The following is a 16,679-nucleotide window of genomic DNA, read 5'->3' on the forward strand; positions in this document are numbered from 1 at the left end:
CCAAGCTGCTACTGCTCAGTTGTATAAATGTGCTTAGAAACATTAGTCACTCTGGATAAGGCTGTCTATTAAATGCCATTACTGTAGATTAAAATAAACTCAGTGTATGACCGTTTCCATTCCTTAACAGTCTTGTACAGTGTTAAATCGTGAATATTTGGACTGTGAGTAGATGGGAGGGGTTATGATCAGATTTTATACACACACTTCACAGCACAGGATCATCCAGGAAGACGAGCCTAAAATCGGGACACTTTACCCATCATCGGAGACGAGACATCAGCCTCAAAATTGTATCGATTATCCGCTAGAGTGGCCCTGGAACCTGACTGAAAATAATATTCCTGGAAGGAAATTACTTGGGTATAAATTGCATCTGATATGACTTTTTTTTTTTTTCTTGTCAGTGAATCGAGTCATTTCAGTTAAATGATTCAATCAGATTCGATCAGTTGCACGGTTTTCTGAAATGAGCAGCCTGATCAATCTGCTGTCCAAGACGAATAAGAAACAGCGTGAGTAGTGCAACATATGCTATTATGTGTGTGTTTTTTTTTAAATAACATGCTTGTATGCTAGCATTTGGGCAAAGTAGCCTGTGCCAAAACTAGGATGTAAGAAATGCAACCGTTTTGGCCTTGTGTCTTCGCCTCAAGGAGTGGTGATGTAGTAAAATATAGATAGAGAAGATAGAGATGAGAATCTGCCTCAAAATCAATTATCTGCTAACCTGGTCTAGGTATTAGCCTGATGAACCTACAGAAAGTAAAGCTTAGATCTGTTCGTGCGTTTTAAGAACTGATCAGACCCAAAGTGAGTAAGACATAAATTTATTTTCAGTACTGAGTTCATCAAGGTGATGTTTAACCTCACAAATTAGCAAACCTTGGTAATGAGAGAAAATAATAATAAAAAAAAATAATAAGGCTGCTTATAGTTGCATGCAAGCTAGCTAATTAGCTAGCTAACATTAGCTCTAACTGCTTGCTGAAGAATGCAAGCAGTTGGTTGCTTATGGAAGAATAAACAGAGAATGAATTCTACTTTCTGTCTCACCTTTTCAGGTGTAAAATACACTTACATGGCCAAAAGTTTGTAGACACCTGACCATCACACCTGTATGTGTTTCTTTCACAAACTGTTGCCACAAAGTTGGAAGCACGCAGTTGTATAGCATGTCTTTGTATGCTTTAGCATTATAATTTCCCATCACTGGAACTAAGAGGCTCAGAACCTGTTCCAGCACGACAATGCCCCTGTGCACAAAGCGAGCTCCATGAAGACATGGTGTGTGAAGGTTGGAGTGGAAGAACTCGAGTGTCCTGCACAGAGCCCTGACCTCAACCCCACTGAACACCTTTGGGATGAACTGGAACACCGACTGAACCCCAGACCTCCTCACACAACATCAATGTCTGATCTCACTAATGCTCTTGTAGCTGAATGAACACAAATCCCCACAGCCACGCTCCAAACTCTAGTGGAAAGCTTCCCAGAAGGGTGGAGCTTATTATAACAGTAAAGGGGGAATAAATCTAGACTGGGATGTTCAACAAGCACATATGGGTGTGATGGTCAAGGGTGCACAAACTTTTGCAATATAGTGTATACAACAAAAAATGTGACAATATACATCGGGATGCGTGTTAAAAGTTTTCATCATATTTAATGCATGTAATGAGACACTCCGAAAATACTGAAATCTGAATTTTAGAGCGTAAGTGTTTAGTAACTTGCCAGTAAACTTACCAAAGAAGAAAACTTCTGGAGTTATAAAGTATAACTATTTTGTATCTTGTATTTAATGCCGTCTAAAGTGCAGAAAACTGAAATATGTTTAATTCAGTCCAGCATTATCTATGTTAAAAGCTGTCGAAATCTATTATTAGCTGTCGTATATTATTACTGCACTCAGAACGTTATTGAAAGTGAATCCTCTTTTCCTGAAAGTCCCCAAAAGCTCATCTCATGACGTGTAGTGAGCGGAGACGCCAGCGCCGATGGAGATAAAGAGACGAGCCAGGCAGCGGCTCTGCGCTGATAAAGCCAGCTAATACTCAGCCTGTGTTTCATTTCCTAAAAGCTGTTCAGATTCCACGCCAAAAAAAAAACCATCACAAGCTCTCTGTGTGTACGATATAAAAACCTCAGCAGAATTAATGGTGATTGTGCAGAGCTTACAGTACAGACTAGAACGGCTTCATCCGTGATTTATACCGTTTAAAATGCATCAGCGGAATTAGACACGTTCATTAAACTGATTGAACGACATCAAGATGGAGTTTAAAGCTGAAGGAAAAAGAAAGACAGTAAACAGTTGGCTGATTTAAAGTGAGGGGAAATAAGTGGCAATAAGTGGCTTTATCAGTAATTAATCACCCGGTTTCTAAATAAATAAATGAATAAATGAACGAATGAATGAATGAATGAATGAATGAACAAACTCTAGGCTTTGACCTATTATTAATTTTCTTTTTTTTTATTTCTTCCTATTGTTATTTTAGGCATAAAAACCTTTTTTTTCTTTTAAATCAATCAATTAAGTAATTAAATGATTAAATAATTAATGAAAAAATTAATTAATTACAAAATTAAAAATTAAAAAAATAAATAATTAATTAAAAAAAAAAAAGTTTTCCTATCTTCCTACAATTATTATTTTTTTTTTTTTTGGTCAGAATTTCTGTAGTTAATCTATGGGTTAACTACTAAGTTAGTACGCAGATTTTTTTTACACTACAGTGAAGCTGAATTCTGGATTCTGATTGGTCAAAAACTGATAAATTTTCCATAACCGCAGCTCTGACGGTAGTGCAGCTGCAAATCACAGATTTTTTTATTATTATTAATGCGCTTGCTCTAACACGCTCTCGTTTCTATAGTAACAGCTCATTATGTATGTTCTACATAATCTAAGACTAATAACAAATGCTTCACAATATAGCTACATACGGAAAAAAATATGATGTGTCGTTAATTAACGAATGAAAAATTGTAAATATTGGTAAATTGCCAACATTTTGGAGACATGTGGTTATAGGAAATTAATCAATTTTATGAGGGTAACAGCCATTTATTTATTAATTTATTGCTTAATTCACTCCATTTATTGCTTAATTGTTTCTTACTTAACCAATCAGTGATCTGCGCTATTACTAACTCCACCCACATCCACGTTCAGTACTTTACAGCTTACATGCTTCACATGTTAGCATCTAATTTTCCTGAAATAATACAGCAGTTTTTATTGTTCTTTACAAATTTCCGACATCTGCATTAAAAAGATTTCTATGTCACACTGTGTCATTATCTTCTTTTGGAAGTTGGAGGCTTTTTTTTTCTCGTGCTTGTTGTATTGCTTACATCATTTCCATGATGGTTGCAAAGCGATTCCTCGCCATTTCATGTTTCTTCTTTTTGTTCCTCCTAAAAAGAAATTCTCCTCCACCGATTCCTGTATCCGGGCGTGGCCCGTGTAGATGAGCACGTCTCAGTTCAGGCTCTTCGATTCAGAATTCTGGCAGCGTTCACTTCCAGGTACTTGGCAGCTACTTCAGCGTTTGACCCGTGAATGAAGACGGAGAGGACGAAGAGGCTGTGAACTTCTCGTCCCCGTCGACTGCTTCGGGAGAAACAAACGCAAACCCAGTCTCTTAGTGTCAATACAGAGACAAAAAGAGGCAAGTGTCACTCATTTCAGAGTTTCCTCATTCTCATGCAAAGTGCCGGGCCACGCCAGGGGAGCGGCGGAGCGCTGATGAGTCCGGACTCTCCAGAGCGGTGATTGACAAATGAAAGGACTGAAATCACCTCTCTTTTCGAGAGAGGTAGAAGAGGTAGCTGGAGGATCATCTCCATTATCATGCGTGAGTGAAAAGCCGAGGTAATTCAGCCGTTTGAAAAGCTTCACTAAATGCCACGTTTCGAGGGCCTTTATCATCCGGCTTTGAAGCGATTCCGCCTATTCAAGCCGCCATCGTGCTGTAAAAAGGATCCGCACTCCAGCCGTCATGAAACTGGAACCTTCGCACTGCAATCAGGACGAGAAGAAGATGATGATGCAGAAACCCGTCGTACTGAGACGATGATCATGATGTCTCAAGCTGACAGATTTGTGGATTTCAGAATGAATATGACAGATGTACCAGGAAAAAATAAATAAATAAAAGACACCAAGTGGGTCTCTGTAAGAAATTACAAAGTACAGCACAAAGCCATGAGGGATGAAGCCTAATATTCCCAGCACTATCTCGAAAATGAGAGCGGGAAGATAAATCGTTGTGAAAGTGCGACTTGACAAATGTAGTGTGGTCAGAGAAAGCAGCAGAGACCGGGCTGCTCATTTTCCTCCTCAGCACGTACAGGCATGGATTTCCGATCATGGACCTGTTCGGTCTGACTAACACAGCTGTCTGCTCGCTGTTTGCACAAGGCAACACCTGAACCATACAAAAATCCTCGGAAAAGGTGAGAACCCCAGGCTCACTCTTAAACAGTCTGTTTTAAAAACCACTCAGGACGATGTCTGAAACACTGACTATTCGCTGAAGAAAAATCGAAAGCATTCTCTCTTCTTTTGGAAAGAGCCATCTAAATGTTATAGCTGTATTATCACAAGTATCCCTGAACATTGATGAAGAATGAATCAATGAAACTACTTAAAAACAAAATGTATTTGGTAGAACTCACGGTAGCTGCAATCACCAGCCTACACTTTTAAGGGAAAGAAGGATTACATCAAGAACCCTCAAGGGTTTCATTGGCTTGTCCCTCTTTGGAAACCTCTAAAGGAACCATACAACAAAGTGTTTTTTTCTATCAGAGAGGGATGAAGTCAAATTTTCTAGTAGCTTTATTGATAAAGGTTCTTTGTAGAAACTTCATTAAATCAACATGGCTCTAAGAGGAATGCTTTCCAAACTGGTTCCACTTGAAATGTTTTCTGCAAAAGAACCTTAATTTTGTCAGGAACCTTGAAGGGCTCCCCGGGGGCACAAACCAAGCCAATAGACCCATTAGGGTTTTAGATTGAACCCTTTTTTCCTTCCAGGTGAAAAGAGTATGCTCTTAGAAAATGTAGAACCCTTAAGAAGGTGTCTTCTTGGGTGTTTACTTATGAGAAATAGTTCCACGTAAACCTCTTTTAAGATGTCTTAAGTATCCAGTCAACCCAAAGAACCCTTGAAGGACCCTTTTCTCTAAGCGTACACTATTTTACAGTACGCAGAATGGTACTAGAGCAGAAAATAAGTGATGGTGTGCAAGTAGATGTGCGGCCACAGCGGGATTCTGGGTAATGGAGACTGGGGGGAAAAGGAAATAGATTTGCGCACTGGCTAAATCTCCAGCCTCGGGGTTCTGCTGCAGCTGATGTGTCATCTCCCCACTGGAGATGAGTTTCATCAGACGCACAATGAGCGTAACCGCTCCGGCGCAAACAAGAGCTCACAGAGAGGGACGCTGTGCTGTAAATACACACGATACCGTAACCTCTACAAAAAACTGTCCAAAAAATGACCACTAAACAATACAATATACAATCAGGCCCGAAATTACTGCAAAATAAATAACACACGCAATTAACAATATTTTAGGCTTACACGTATACAGCTTTTAATAAAATAACTCCATTTTTTAAATGCAAAACATTGGTCTTAAAATGATTGGCACCCTCGCTTAGACAAAATAACATCACTGAGTCCCTTCCTGTAATATCTAACAAGGATGGAAGCACTTTTAGATGATCTCAGAACCTCCTTCATCATTTTAGCTTTGTGCACTTGTTAATTCTTTAAATTTCAACAAGGATCAAATCAGGAACTTACTTGATTATCATGAATGAATAGTAAACCTAGTGTTACATTAAGAAAATGGACCACTTTTATAAAAACTGTATATGTGTAAGCCCAAAATATTATTCACTGCTTGTGTTATTTATTTAATATTATCTGTAATAATTTTGGAGCAGGACTGTATTGTGTAGTGGTCACTCTGATAGCCATTATGTTGCATTGAATGATCCATCCATGGTTTTAACATCCTGGCAGAGGCAAGCAGATTTTTTTCCCACAGTTTATCCTACATCATCTATGAAAATCCATGACATTGTCAGTCATCAGAAGAAGTAGATCAATGATCCACTGCTGACTTTGCTGCGTACTGCAAATATAACTAGAGGTTAGCTAGAGTTAGCTAAATTTACTCACCTTACTTCACAAGAGAACAAACAGAACTTTGACAACATCGATAAAACAGACTGTGATCTTTATGTACTTTCTTCCAAACTGCTGATTCCACTTAAACTGGCAGAAAACCTACCAAACTTATGTTTTCCTGATCTATCTCATACACCACCCCTTTCACAACTGTGTTTCTCAAGCGGCTCTTCAAAGACCCCAGTGTGATTCGTCAGGAGGAAAAAATTCTTATTATAGAGAGATAGCTAACACAGCTATCACTGCACTGCTGCTTGTTGAATATGTATTGCATGTGTTAAAGTGTGTTAAAGTGTGTTAAAGTGTGTTAAAATAGTCGATCATCAGTATAAATACACACAAATCTTCTTAATGAGGCACAGACTCCATAACAGATGTCACAAATAGATCTCATCTGAACTTGGCTTATTGTCAGTTCCTAGATTCCGAATGTCTACTATTGGTGGCCGATCCTTTTGTGTTTTCGCTCCCAAGCTCTGGAATTCACTACCCCTCTCACTTCAAATCTCAGCTTAAAACATATTTATTTGAAATATATTTTCAGTGAATTGTATGTTTAATTGTACTGTATTGATGTATTGTATTGTATTAATTGTATTGTATTGATGTAAATCTGTTAAGCGTCCTAGAGCTTGTGGAAAGGCGCTATACAAATAAAACTTCTTCTTCTTCTTCTCAGAGAAATCATAAAGTAAAGTTTTCCAACAGATAATACACTTTTTTTTTAAAGAGAAATGGTACATACCAATTGTCTGAGTGGAAATTTTGAATCATTATGTATATTAGGGATGTAAATAAGTATGAATACATTATTTGTAAAAGAACATAAGTATTCGAAATAGATACAAATACAAATATGTGACATACACACAGCATTCATTCATTCATTCATCCTTAGTAACTGCCTGGTCAGGGTCAGGGTCATGGTGGTTTAAATAAGAATATTAGTTTGGTTATATATTAGGGAAATAGAACCGAATAAATTTGTTAGAAAATATCAAGCATAGGTACAAACCAAAATAACAACTGCAAGAAAGCGATTGAATTATGAATTGAAGTGATGTAGCTGAGGTTGAGGAACTGTTTCATACAACGTGCCGACTTTTCAGTTTTAGGCCACGCCCACTTTGGTTTAAATCCAAATAGAGATATGGACACAGACATTGTGTTACACTCCTAGTGTGTAATATTTACTTTCTTTTTCTTTCTGCCCATTTTGTTATTTCTGAAGTGGACTGCAGAGCAATATCAAGCCTGAGTAAATAAAATAACAAAAAGAAACCCAGCACATGCAAGCCCATTTGATCATAGACTACAACAACATGCGTGAGTGTATAAGGTGTGACTCTTTACAGCGTGTAAGTTAGTTGTAAACAGTTGGGAAACTTTTTCTCATTTCTACACAGTCATTAGCAGTGGAGAATGCAGATCGAGCATATTTTCATCAAGTCTATGAGCAGAGTTATTAGGATTTCCCCTGGATAACGTGGATGTGTGGGTGGTAAATGTTTATTTGTGCTGTCAGCACTTTGAAATTTAATGGATGCTCAGCTGCCTTCATCCTCTACTGCTCTTCAATAACATGCAAGAGTGTGTGGGAATGCAACAACATATTTACCTGCTGCTATACATGTAAGGAATAAAACACGCTGATATAGGAAAGTAATCAAGGACTGATCTTGTTACCAGTCCAGTGTCCTACACAGCACATCCCACAGTGTTTTATTCCTCCTTTACCATGGCAATTTGGCATTATAATATTTAATTTAATAAAGAATGACACATCATTACTTTTAATATTGTGGAACATCCAGAAAACAAGTCCGTTCCTGTTCTTACTTACATTATAGCAGCTATAAACAGTAGTTCTCTCATCAGCCTCTCTTTATCTCTGTCTTGAAGTAAATAAGACCAAAAAAAACCACATCTTATCAGAAAACTTCAAGTTACAGCTTTACCCCTGACTGGTACAAAGCGCTGACACTGGAGACTCCTTCCATAAACGTTAAATAAACATCTCTGTACAGAATACTTACTCGATGCTTATGCACGGTTTTTAATCTGTTTATTATTAGTGGGCACAAGTCCTTAATACTGTAACGTATCAGAACAAACGCATTAATATAAACCTGTGATTTACAGCACTACTGCATTACTATCAGAGCTGCTGTTATAGAAAACTAAGCAACAAACACTGTGGTATAAAGACATATATTCACTACTATTTAACCTGGTTTCTGCTTCAAAAATATAAAACAGAACCTTACAGCCAGCAAAAAGAAATGGCCATTTTGCTATGCATGTCACACATCCTGAAACTACAACGTAGCTGAATACATAAATATTATGCTTTTGTTATTAAAAGTAATGAGAAGTAGGAACTAATTAATCGTCCTCAGAACAGCTCTGTAGAGGTGAAAAACACTGCAGGATAGAGAAATACAGCAAGGTACTCGACACAGAGAGGTTATCTAGAGAGAAAATAAAAAAAAGCAGAGATGGGAGGAAGGATTATCTCCGCTCAGGCCCTCCATGGAATGATAATGCGCTGAGCCTCAGAGCCAGAAAAGCCTTCAGGACACGACGGACTGTACAACAAATACCAAACGCTTCTACAATACATATATATATATATATATATATATATATATATATATATATAGTCCATGCTCCTGACTTTTGCTAGGGTGAGATTAACAGTCGCATCACGTACAGATTATTCTGTTTCGATATCAATGGATCCTCTCTTGACATTTCCGAGCTAATTTATAATCGAGCACGTTATTCTTTCTCTCTAATAACTGGGCCGTATTTGCATCCCTCTTCTCAAGTATTCTTCATCTCTCCTTGGGATAAAAAATGAAAATGTAGTGCTGAAATGGCCGTTTTTTTTTTTTCCTCACACAAACACAATTACCAAGCAATTTGCAGAGTGTTCTACAGAGTAATGTACGATGGCTTTCGCTGAGAGGCCAGGGCCGAAGGAAGCATCGCTTACGTCAAGCAATTTTTCCCCTCATCTCATCTGAGAAGGTAAAAAAAAGAGAAAGAGAAAGCTTTCCTCCTCCATGTAGATTGCTTGTCATTTTGTTGGACAGTGCAGAGTTAAGATAAATGCACAAGATGAGTTTGAAATAGACTGTTACTCATTGTCATTTCCTTTTTCTGAGTGAATTGTTTGAAAAAAATAAACATAAAAATAAGGATATTAAACTGGTGACAAGCTTAATTTAGAAGCAGAAGCCTGTAAAGTGACTGCAAAGTGATTTAACATCGGAAGCTAAAACATTCGAGCCTCCTCAATGTAAGGTCTGTGTATGTTACGTTCACTCATTTTTCATTTCGAAATGAAAAAAAGAATATGGACACGTGACGAACGTGTACGAAGAAAGCATTTCCCACATCATTTTACCACCACCACCAGTCGGTGCCCTCTGTAGCCTCAGGTTCCTGTTCCTGGCTGACAGGAGTGGAAGCCGATGCAGTCTTTTGCTGTCCACCTTTGTTCCTTCTGACATGCTTTTCTCCTCACCACGGTTGTACAGAGTGGTGACGAGTTATCGTAGCCTTCTTGTCAGCTCAAACCAGTCTGGCCATTCACCTCTGACTTCTCTCATCAACAAGGCGTTTCCGTCTGCAGAACCGCCGCTCACTGGATGTTTTTTGTTTTTCACACCATTCTTTGTAAACTCTAGAGCCTGTAGTTTTTGTGTGAAAATCCCAGGAACTCATCCATTTGTGAAATACTCACATTAGCAATAACAACCATGCCTGCGACCTTGAACGACCCGGATGTTTATCAGCGATTACTGGATAGCTAGTAGCAAGGAGAAGGTCAATGTAAATTCAATAAAAAATAAAAAAATACCTACCAAACACATTTTTATCCTTTAGATTCTGTGTATATATGATGTACTGCTGATGTACTATTAATATGGTTCACTATGTGCTTTTTAAGAACATCAAGAGTGGGACAGTGAAGGAGGACAGTAAAGGATAGTGGCTGAAAAAATCAGCAGGATTTGTGTGAAAATCCAGGTGCTGCAGAATATTTTAATCATCCAGTGCAGTTGTATTAAAAGTTAAAAGCTGCATGATGTTAGCCAATGTTTGCTAGCAGTTCAGTTAGCAATGTACACAGCTGGCTGTAATGTTGCTTGTTGTTCTTCTTCTTTCGGCTGCTCCTGTTAGGGGTCGCCACAGCAGATCATGGGTCGCGTGTTTGATTCTGATGCAACCCTCCTCAGTTTTATCCAGGCTTGGGTCCAGCACTGGGAGTGCACCGTCTTGTGTAACCCCAGTGGCTGGGATTAGTTCCTTAGCCGGGAATTGAACCCGGGCCGTGGTGGTGAGAGCACCGAAGCCTAACCACTAATCCTCCAGAGACCCCGGGCTGAAATGTCGCTAACGTTAGCTAAATAGTTAAATGGCTCGTTTTCAACAGGTCAATTCTGTTCACGATGAAATGGCTTTTGTGTGGTGAAACGAGTAGAAACTACTAAAAACTAGTCAATGTTTTATTAAAAAATTGTGTGTGCTAAGAAAAACCCAACTAAAATTAAAAGCTGTTTCTTTGTTTTCCCGTCTTTATATATTTTTTTAAATGAATGAATGAATGGTGCAACATTTTTGTTGTTGTTGTTGTTTATATGGAGGAAAATGAAAAACAGTTATGCACTGATTACAAAAGTGAAACTGCATGGGGCCAAAAAAAAACAAAAAAAAAACCTCAGACTGTCAAATGAGTAAAAAAAAAAGAAAAAAACTTTAGCTTATCTTCGAAAGCAGTCTGTGATTATGAAGTGTTAAAATATTTTACCACGGCTGAAAATTAAAATCACCCCCACTGAGTGCACATAATTGTTCATCCTCATAAAGTGAATCCACAGAAATCGATTTTCTCCCTTTTTAAGCAGGAGTGAATTCTGAGAAACAAAAGAAGAATCATCAGCAGCATGACACGAGAATCGCTTCTCCTTCAGACTGTGCCCTGGCTCCACCTGTTATTAAGCCGCCGTGCCGCCGCCTCGCACAATTGGCTCCTTAATTTTGCGAAAGGTCATAGTGACTGCAGCGTAATTCAATATTCTTATAGCGCTGTACTAACCACGTATTTAATCACCAAAGGTAGGACACTAACTGAATGCCTCGGCGTGGCCGGGAAAGGAAACATATGCAGCGCAAAGTGCTCGAGTCAGCAACGTCTGAATGATGAAGCAGGGGAAGAAGAGGCCAAGAACAAGAGGTTCGACATGTACAGCAGGAGCGGGAAGGCTACGGAAACGATGCTGAGATCTGATAAAGCAACTATTCCTACAGTCACATTACTGACATTACTGTCCAGTCTTTACCCTCAATCAAATATTCTTCACAGAACTCCACAAGACGTTGAGCTGAAACATATTCAGAAATCTCGCATCGTGATTTCTGGAAAAGTGGCAACTTTAATAATAATTAAAGTAATAATCTGTGATATGAGGAAGGTGGAGGCATCTCGAACGGTCAGAATCTCTCAACTGAAAGAACCCCATCGGAAAAATGAGAAAGCACTGAAAAAAAATACGGGATTAAAAGAACCGCTCAGCAATACTGCCGATCTTATCTTTCACGACACTTCGCAAAATATTCATGATATTTCATCATCGTTGGTGCAGGAAGTAACTTTGTGGGAAGCAGTGTAACTGTGAAAAAGGGGCGGGGTTAGAATGAATATATGTGAGACTGCGCACAAAAACTCGTTGGAAGTCGCAGGAGCTAAATTCTGGAAAAGACAAAAAAAATTATATTCACTTTTGACCAAAAGTGAGTTTTTCTGCTGCTCACACTAGCAAGTGATGAGTTGCTCATGTCATTTGTAGCTCGTCTCTTGTGGGCGTGTAGCAACCGGTAATGTTGTCTCTTGTGGGCGTGGCCTGTCCAGCAATTTTTTGTTGGTGGTGTTCTGATGGAAAATGGCAGTAGCTATATACAAATTCTCAAGCTAACTAGTCAAACACAAATGAAATAACACAGTAATCAGTGATTTACACATTACATGCTCGGCTTTGTACTAGCTTCGTTGGCAGTTTAGCAAAGCAAGCTAACTGTAGAAGCTATAACCACTCACCAGAGACATGAACGATCTCTGCTACTTCCTTTCCAAACTTTATTTTTCTTCGTAATGTCTCTGTGCACATTTAATAAGAGCTCGTATATGACAAGATAAGATAAAACCACAGGAATAAGATTTTCTTCCATTTTTACATGTCAAACTATTTTTAGGTTGGAACTAAAGTGAGCGGGGAACTGAAGAATGTCACATGATTGGGGAGAGGATTTTACTGCATCATACCTAATTTGCAAAGAATTCACAAAGAAAATCTCCGTTCAAACGTCACTTGCTGCTGAAATCACAGCTTCAAATTGCACAAAAAGTATTCGCATAGAAAATCTCCGTTCAAATGTCACTCATTGCTGAAATCGCAGCAAAAAGAAATCGCATAGAAGATGAATGCTCACTTGTCGCTTTGTTGCTTGTAGCATAACACAATTCTTAACAATGATGGATATTAAGGAATTCATTTTGTTGACGTATGGTAGATTTCCTCTAATGAATCTTAAATCAGCGTGTTGGTCTAAGGCTGTTGATGTTTTTTCCCAGAGTTGAATTTTTCTGCCAATAATATACTGTACTTTAACATCACTACGGCACAGGCGTCTTTATTTACGCTCGACTCGGCGTCTCGCTTGGCGATCATGTTGTGTAAGGAAGCAGTTTAACAAAAACAGTCAGTCTGCCTAAAGACGTCTAAAACCTCGCAAGCTAAGCGTAATTTTCTTACGATTTGACCAAGTTGTTGGATAGTTACGTTCCATAGTTATGAAACGGATAATCCTAATCAACTCAGTTTGTAATCATGAAGTGGCTGTCAAAATGTCCGCCACACTCCTGCGCCATTACATCATCAAAACAGAGAAGAGCACTTACACACAAGAAATTGCTCCAGAAGTGACAGAATGAATCGTTTTACACATAATTCTTTAAAATTTGGCAGTAATGTTGTTTTTCCATTAGCAGCTGAGGTTACAGATGTAGAGGTGGGCGTGGCTTCTTTTAGTGGAATTGGAAGGAAATCTTAAAATGCTTTAAATTTTTTAATTTGTCACTTTTAGGAGATTTTAACATGCTAGAACTTTTCTTTCAGTTGAGAAACATGCAAAACAGAAACACATTTTATATATATTTTATATTACATGTGTTAGAAAATGTAAATATTTGACCACGTGAATAACTTTTTTAAGTGACATCTCTTGTATCTTTCGATGCATCTGCAGTATTTTGTTACTACGCTTCAAAATCCATCTTTACAATTTACAGAAACTAACTTCTATGTGCTGTATATTTCCTGTTTTGAGATTCAAACTAATATGTTATCATCCTCAGTGAAGCTGACACGTCGGTTTGCAGCTCAGTGGTCGTGACACAGCATCCCATCATGCCCAGGGAAATGGAGTGAAGGCCTGGCTTGGTCTCGTTCATTAGCATTGCTTTGTGGAGTGCTAGTCATCAATGCAGTGTGCAGGAGCTAAAACAGAACACGGCACGTCTGATTTGGGCTGAAATTACAGCCACCTCCACCTCCACTTCCACGCCGACAAAGAACATCACATCCACAGAGCAAGACGCACAACACAGCAAGACACGCCGACAAGGAAATTATTTCCTGGGCGCAAGAAAGGAGGAAAAAAAGGAGAAAACAAGGGAAATAAGCAAGAGAGGAGAGATAGAGAGAGATGAGAGAGAGGTAATAAAAGATAAAACGCGTGACAGAGGGGGTCAGTTTGAAAGCCGTCACTCTGTCAGACGTGAATTAGGGAGAAGATGGGAAATCCAGATAGCTCCAATGAACTGATCGCACACACTGAGTGACGGAGACACACTGGACAAACATCATGCTACATACCAAGAGACTGAGCTGACGTGTTACACAACATGTACACGTGCTTCTCACGTTATTTTACCATCTTTAAAAACTGAATCGGGTACCAAAGTTCACCTCGTCTTGACTGACAAGGCTTGGAATTTGTGCCTATTTTTGTTAGTTTGATAAGTTTTTATTATAACTTTGTGAGGATTTAATTTATTTAAAACTATTTTAGATTAAATCAACTAAAAATATAATTACCGTATATCCAATTTTAAAACGTGCGAGGTCGAGTTCAATTAAATAGTTTCAATTCAAATCTCGTTTAAAGCTGAAAATCGCGGCTCTGTGACTTGACAACGCATCTCTTAACAATCATGCATATTCAATGATGGAGTTCATTTTTGTTTTGTTTTTTTGAGCTTTGTCAGATTACCTAAACGGACTCAATTCAGCACGTCTGTTTAAAGCTGATGATTTCCATATAATATAATAAAAGCGTGATCTAACATGCACGACCCACGCTGCGGTTACATTACGACCGATTAGTAGTGCTGCAGGGAGCCGTTTATCAAGCGCAAATGAAGCCCTGCTTGCATTGCTGTCTTGTTTTTGATAACCACCGATCCCGTGTGGCTGTAATTCTTTAGAGAAAAAAAAAGCTGACTCCTCAGGAGCAGTTCAGAGTACAAGTAATTCTGCTGCCATGAAATGAAGGTTAAAGTCAATCTAAAATAACATACTCACGAAACTGCTCTATGAATCAGATCCGACATTAAAGGTGCAATAGCCGATTTTTTAAATTATTTATTACTTTTTCAAATAACCTGGAAAATATGTAGATCGTTATACACATAATGGTTTAAGCCATAAGCTTAGCACGAGTGTATAAGTGGCTGAGGAAACCTGCTTAGAAAACTGTGCTTTGGTCCAGAATGATTGTCTGTGTTTATATGAGCCTCCTGTCAATCATCTTATAGACACGCCCCAACACCTCTTCACTCCGCCCCCCATCTCAGTCTGTTCGGAAAGAAAAATATGGCTGAAATCGGTACAGCCAGATAATTTTCCTGTGAGCTAAAAACCAAAAAAATAATGATAATAATTAAGCAGAAATACAGTAAAATCAGAATAAACACCAGCACTGTTTTTTTTTTCATGATGGAGTAATTTATTACTAGTGAAGAGGATGAAGCTGGTGTTAACGTTCGTTAGCTACTGGACAGATCTGTAAATACAATCTGTATAAAGCTCTGAATTGTTTGAATGGACGACTTTACACAACAAATCATGTAGATATTTTTTTTTTCCATTACAGAGAAAAAACAGATAGCGACGACACTCTGAACCATTCTCATAAATCACTATGAGCCAAATCTCACGTCCTTATAACTCAGCTTTCAAGCAGCTGGAAGAGATGTCATGACAATGTTTGCTAATGCTAATGCTAGGTAGCATGATAGCTAGTTGAGTGCTACAAGGCAGGTTCTGTGGGCGGAGCCTTGAGAACATGTCCAGGAATGGTCACACTGAAATGTTCTTGAACTCAACTGTTAGAGACCCAATCTTGACTAATTTTGACGAATCTTGCCTAATGATGCTTTAATCTTACATCCCTGGATGTTTGGCTTTTTGTGCATCTCTCTCTGTCCTTCCTCTCGCTACTACATGTCCCAGAAGAGAATCAGGTCTGACACAGGGATTAGCAGATCAAAAATGACATCATCACATCAGACGAATATAAAAGCAACAATGCTGGCAACAGTGTAGACGTGTTTGAGCCCATCACATCAGCCTGTTAACAGTCGCTATCTCCAGGCATAGCTCTATGCTAGTCTGGAACTTTATATAACACAGTGTGATGCTAGCTTTGAACTTTGTCGATTCTTAGCTCTATGCTAGTCTGGAACTTTATATAATACAGCGTGATGCTAGCTTTTTACTTTGTCAATTCTTAGCCCTATGCTAGTCTGGAACTTTATATAATACAGCATGATGCTAGCTTTGTATTTTGTCGATTCTTAGCTCTATGCTAGTCTGGAACTTTATATAATACAGCATGATGCTAGCTTTGTATTTTGTCGATTCTTAGCTCTATGCTAGTCTGGAACTTTATATAACACAGTGTGATGCTAGCTTTGAACTTTGTCGATTCTTAGCTCTATGCTAGTCTGGAACTTTATATAATACAGCGTGATGCTAGCTTTTTACTTTGTCAATTCTTAGCCCTATGCTAGTCTGGAACTTTATATAATACAGCGTGATGCTAGCTTTGTATTTTGTCGATTCTTAGCTCTATGCTAGTCTGGAACTTTATATAATACAGCGTGATGCTAGCTTTGTATTTTGTCGATTCTTAGCTCTATGCTAGTCTGGAACTTTATATAATACAGCGTGATGCTAGCTTTGTACTTTGTCGATTCTTAGCCCTATGCTAGTCTGGAACTTTATATAACACAGCGTGATGCTAGCTTTTTACTTTGTCGATTCTTAGCCCTATGCTAGTCTGGAACTTTGTATAACACAGCGTGATGTTAGTGTTTTTACTTGCTGCCAGTTC

At 38.5% G+C, this 16,679-nt stretch overlaps 1 protein-coding gene across 1 annotated transcript in view; it reads right to left on the reverse strand.

Annotated features, from left to right (window-relative positions):
* Positions 1-16,679, reverse strand: part of robo1 (roundabout, axon guidance receptor, homolog 1 (Drosophila)) — a 291,196-nt gene that overhangs the window by 245,054 nt on the left and 29,463 nt on the right. The gene's annotated exons all lie outside the window — the stretch shown is intronic.

Source organism: Pangasianodon hypophthalmus, chromosome 14 (assembly GCF_027358585.1).
Source record: "Pangasianodon hypophthalmus isolate fPanHyp1 chromosome 14, fPanHyp1.pri, whole genome shotgun sequence".
In the NCBI taxonomy this organism is placed as follows: domain Eukaryota; kingdom Metazoa; phylum Chordata; class Actinopteri; order Siluriformes; family Pangasiidae; genus Pangasianodon; species Pangasianodon hypophthalmus.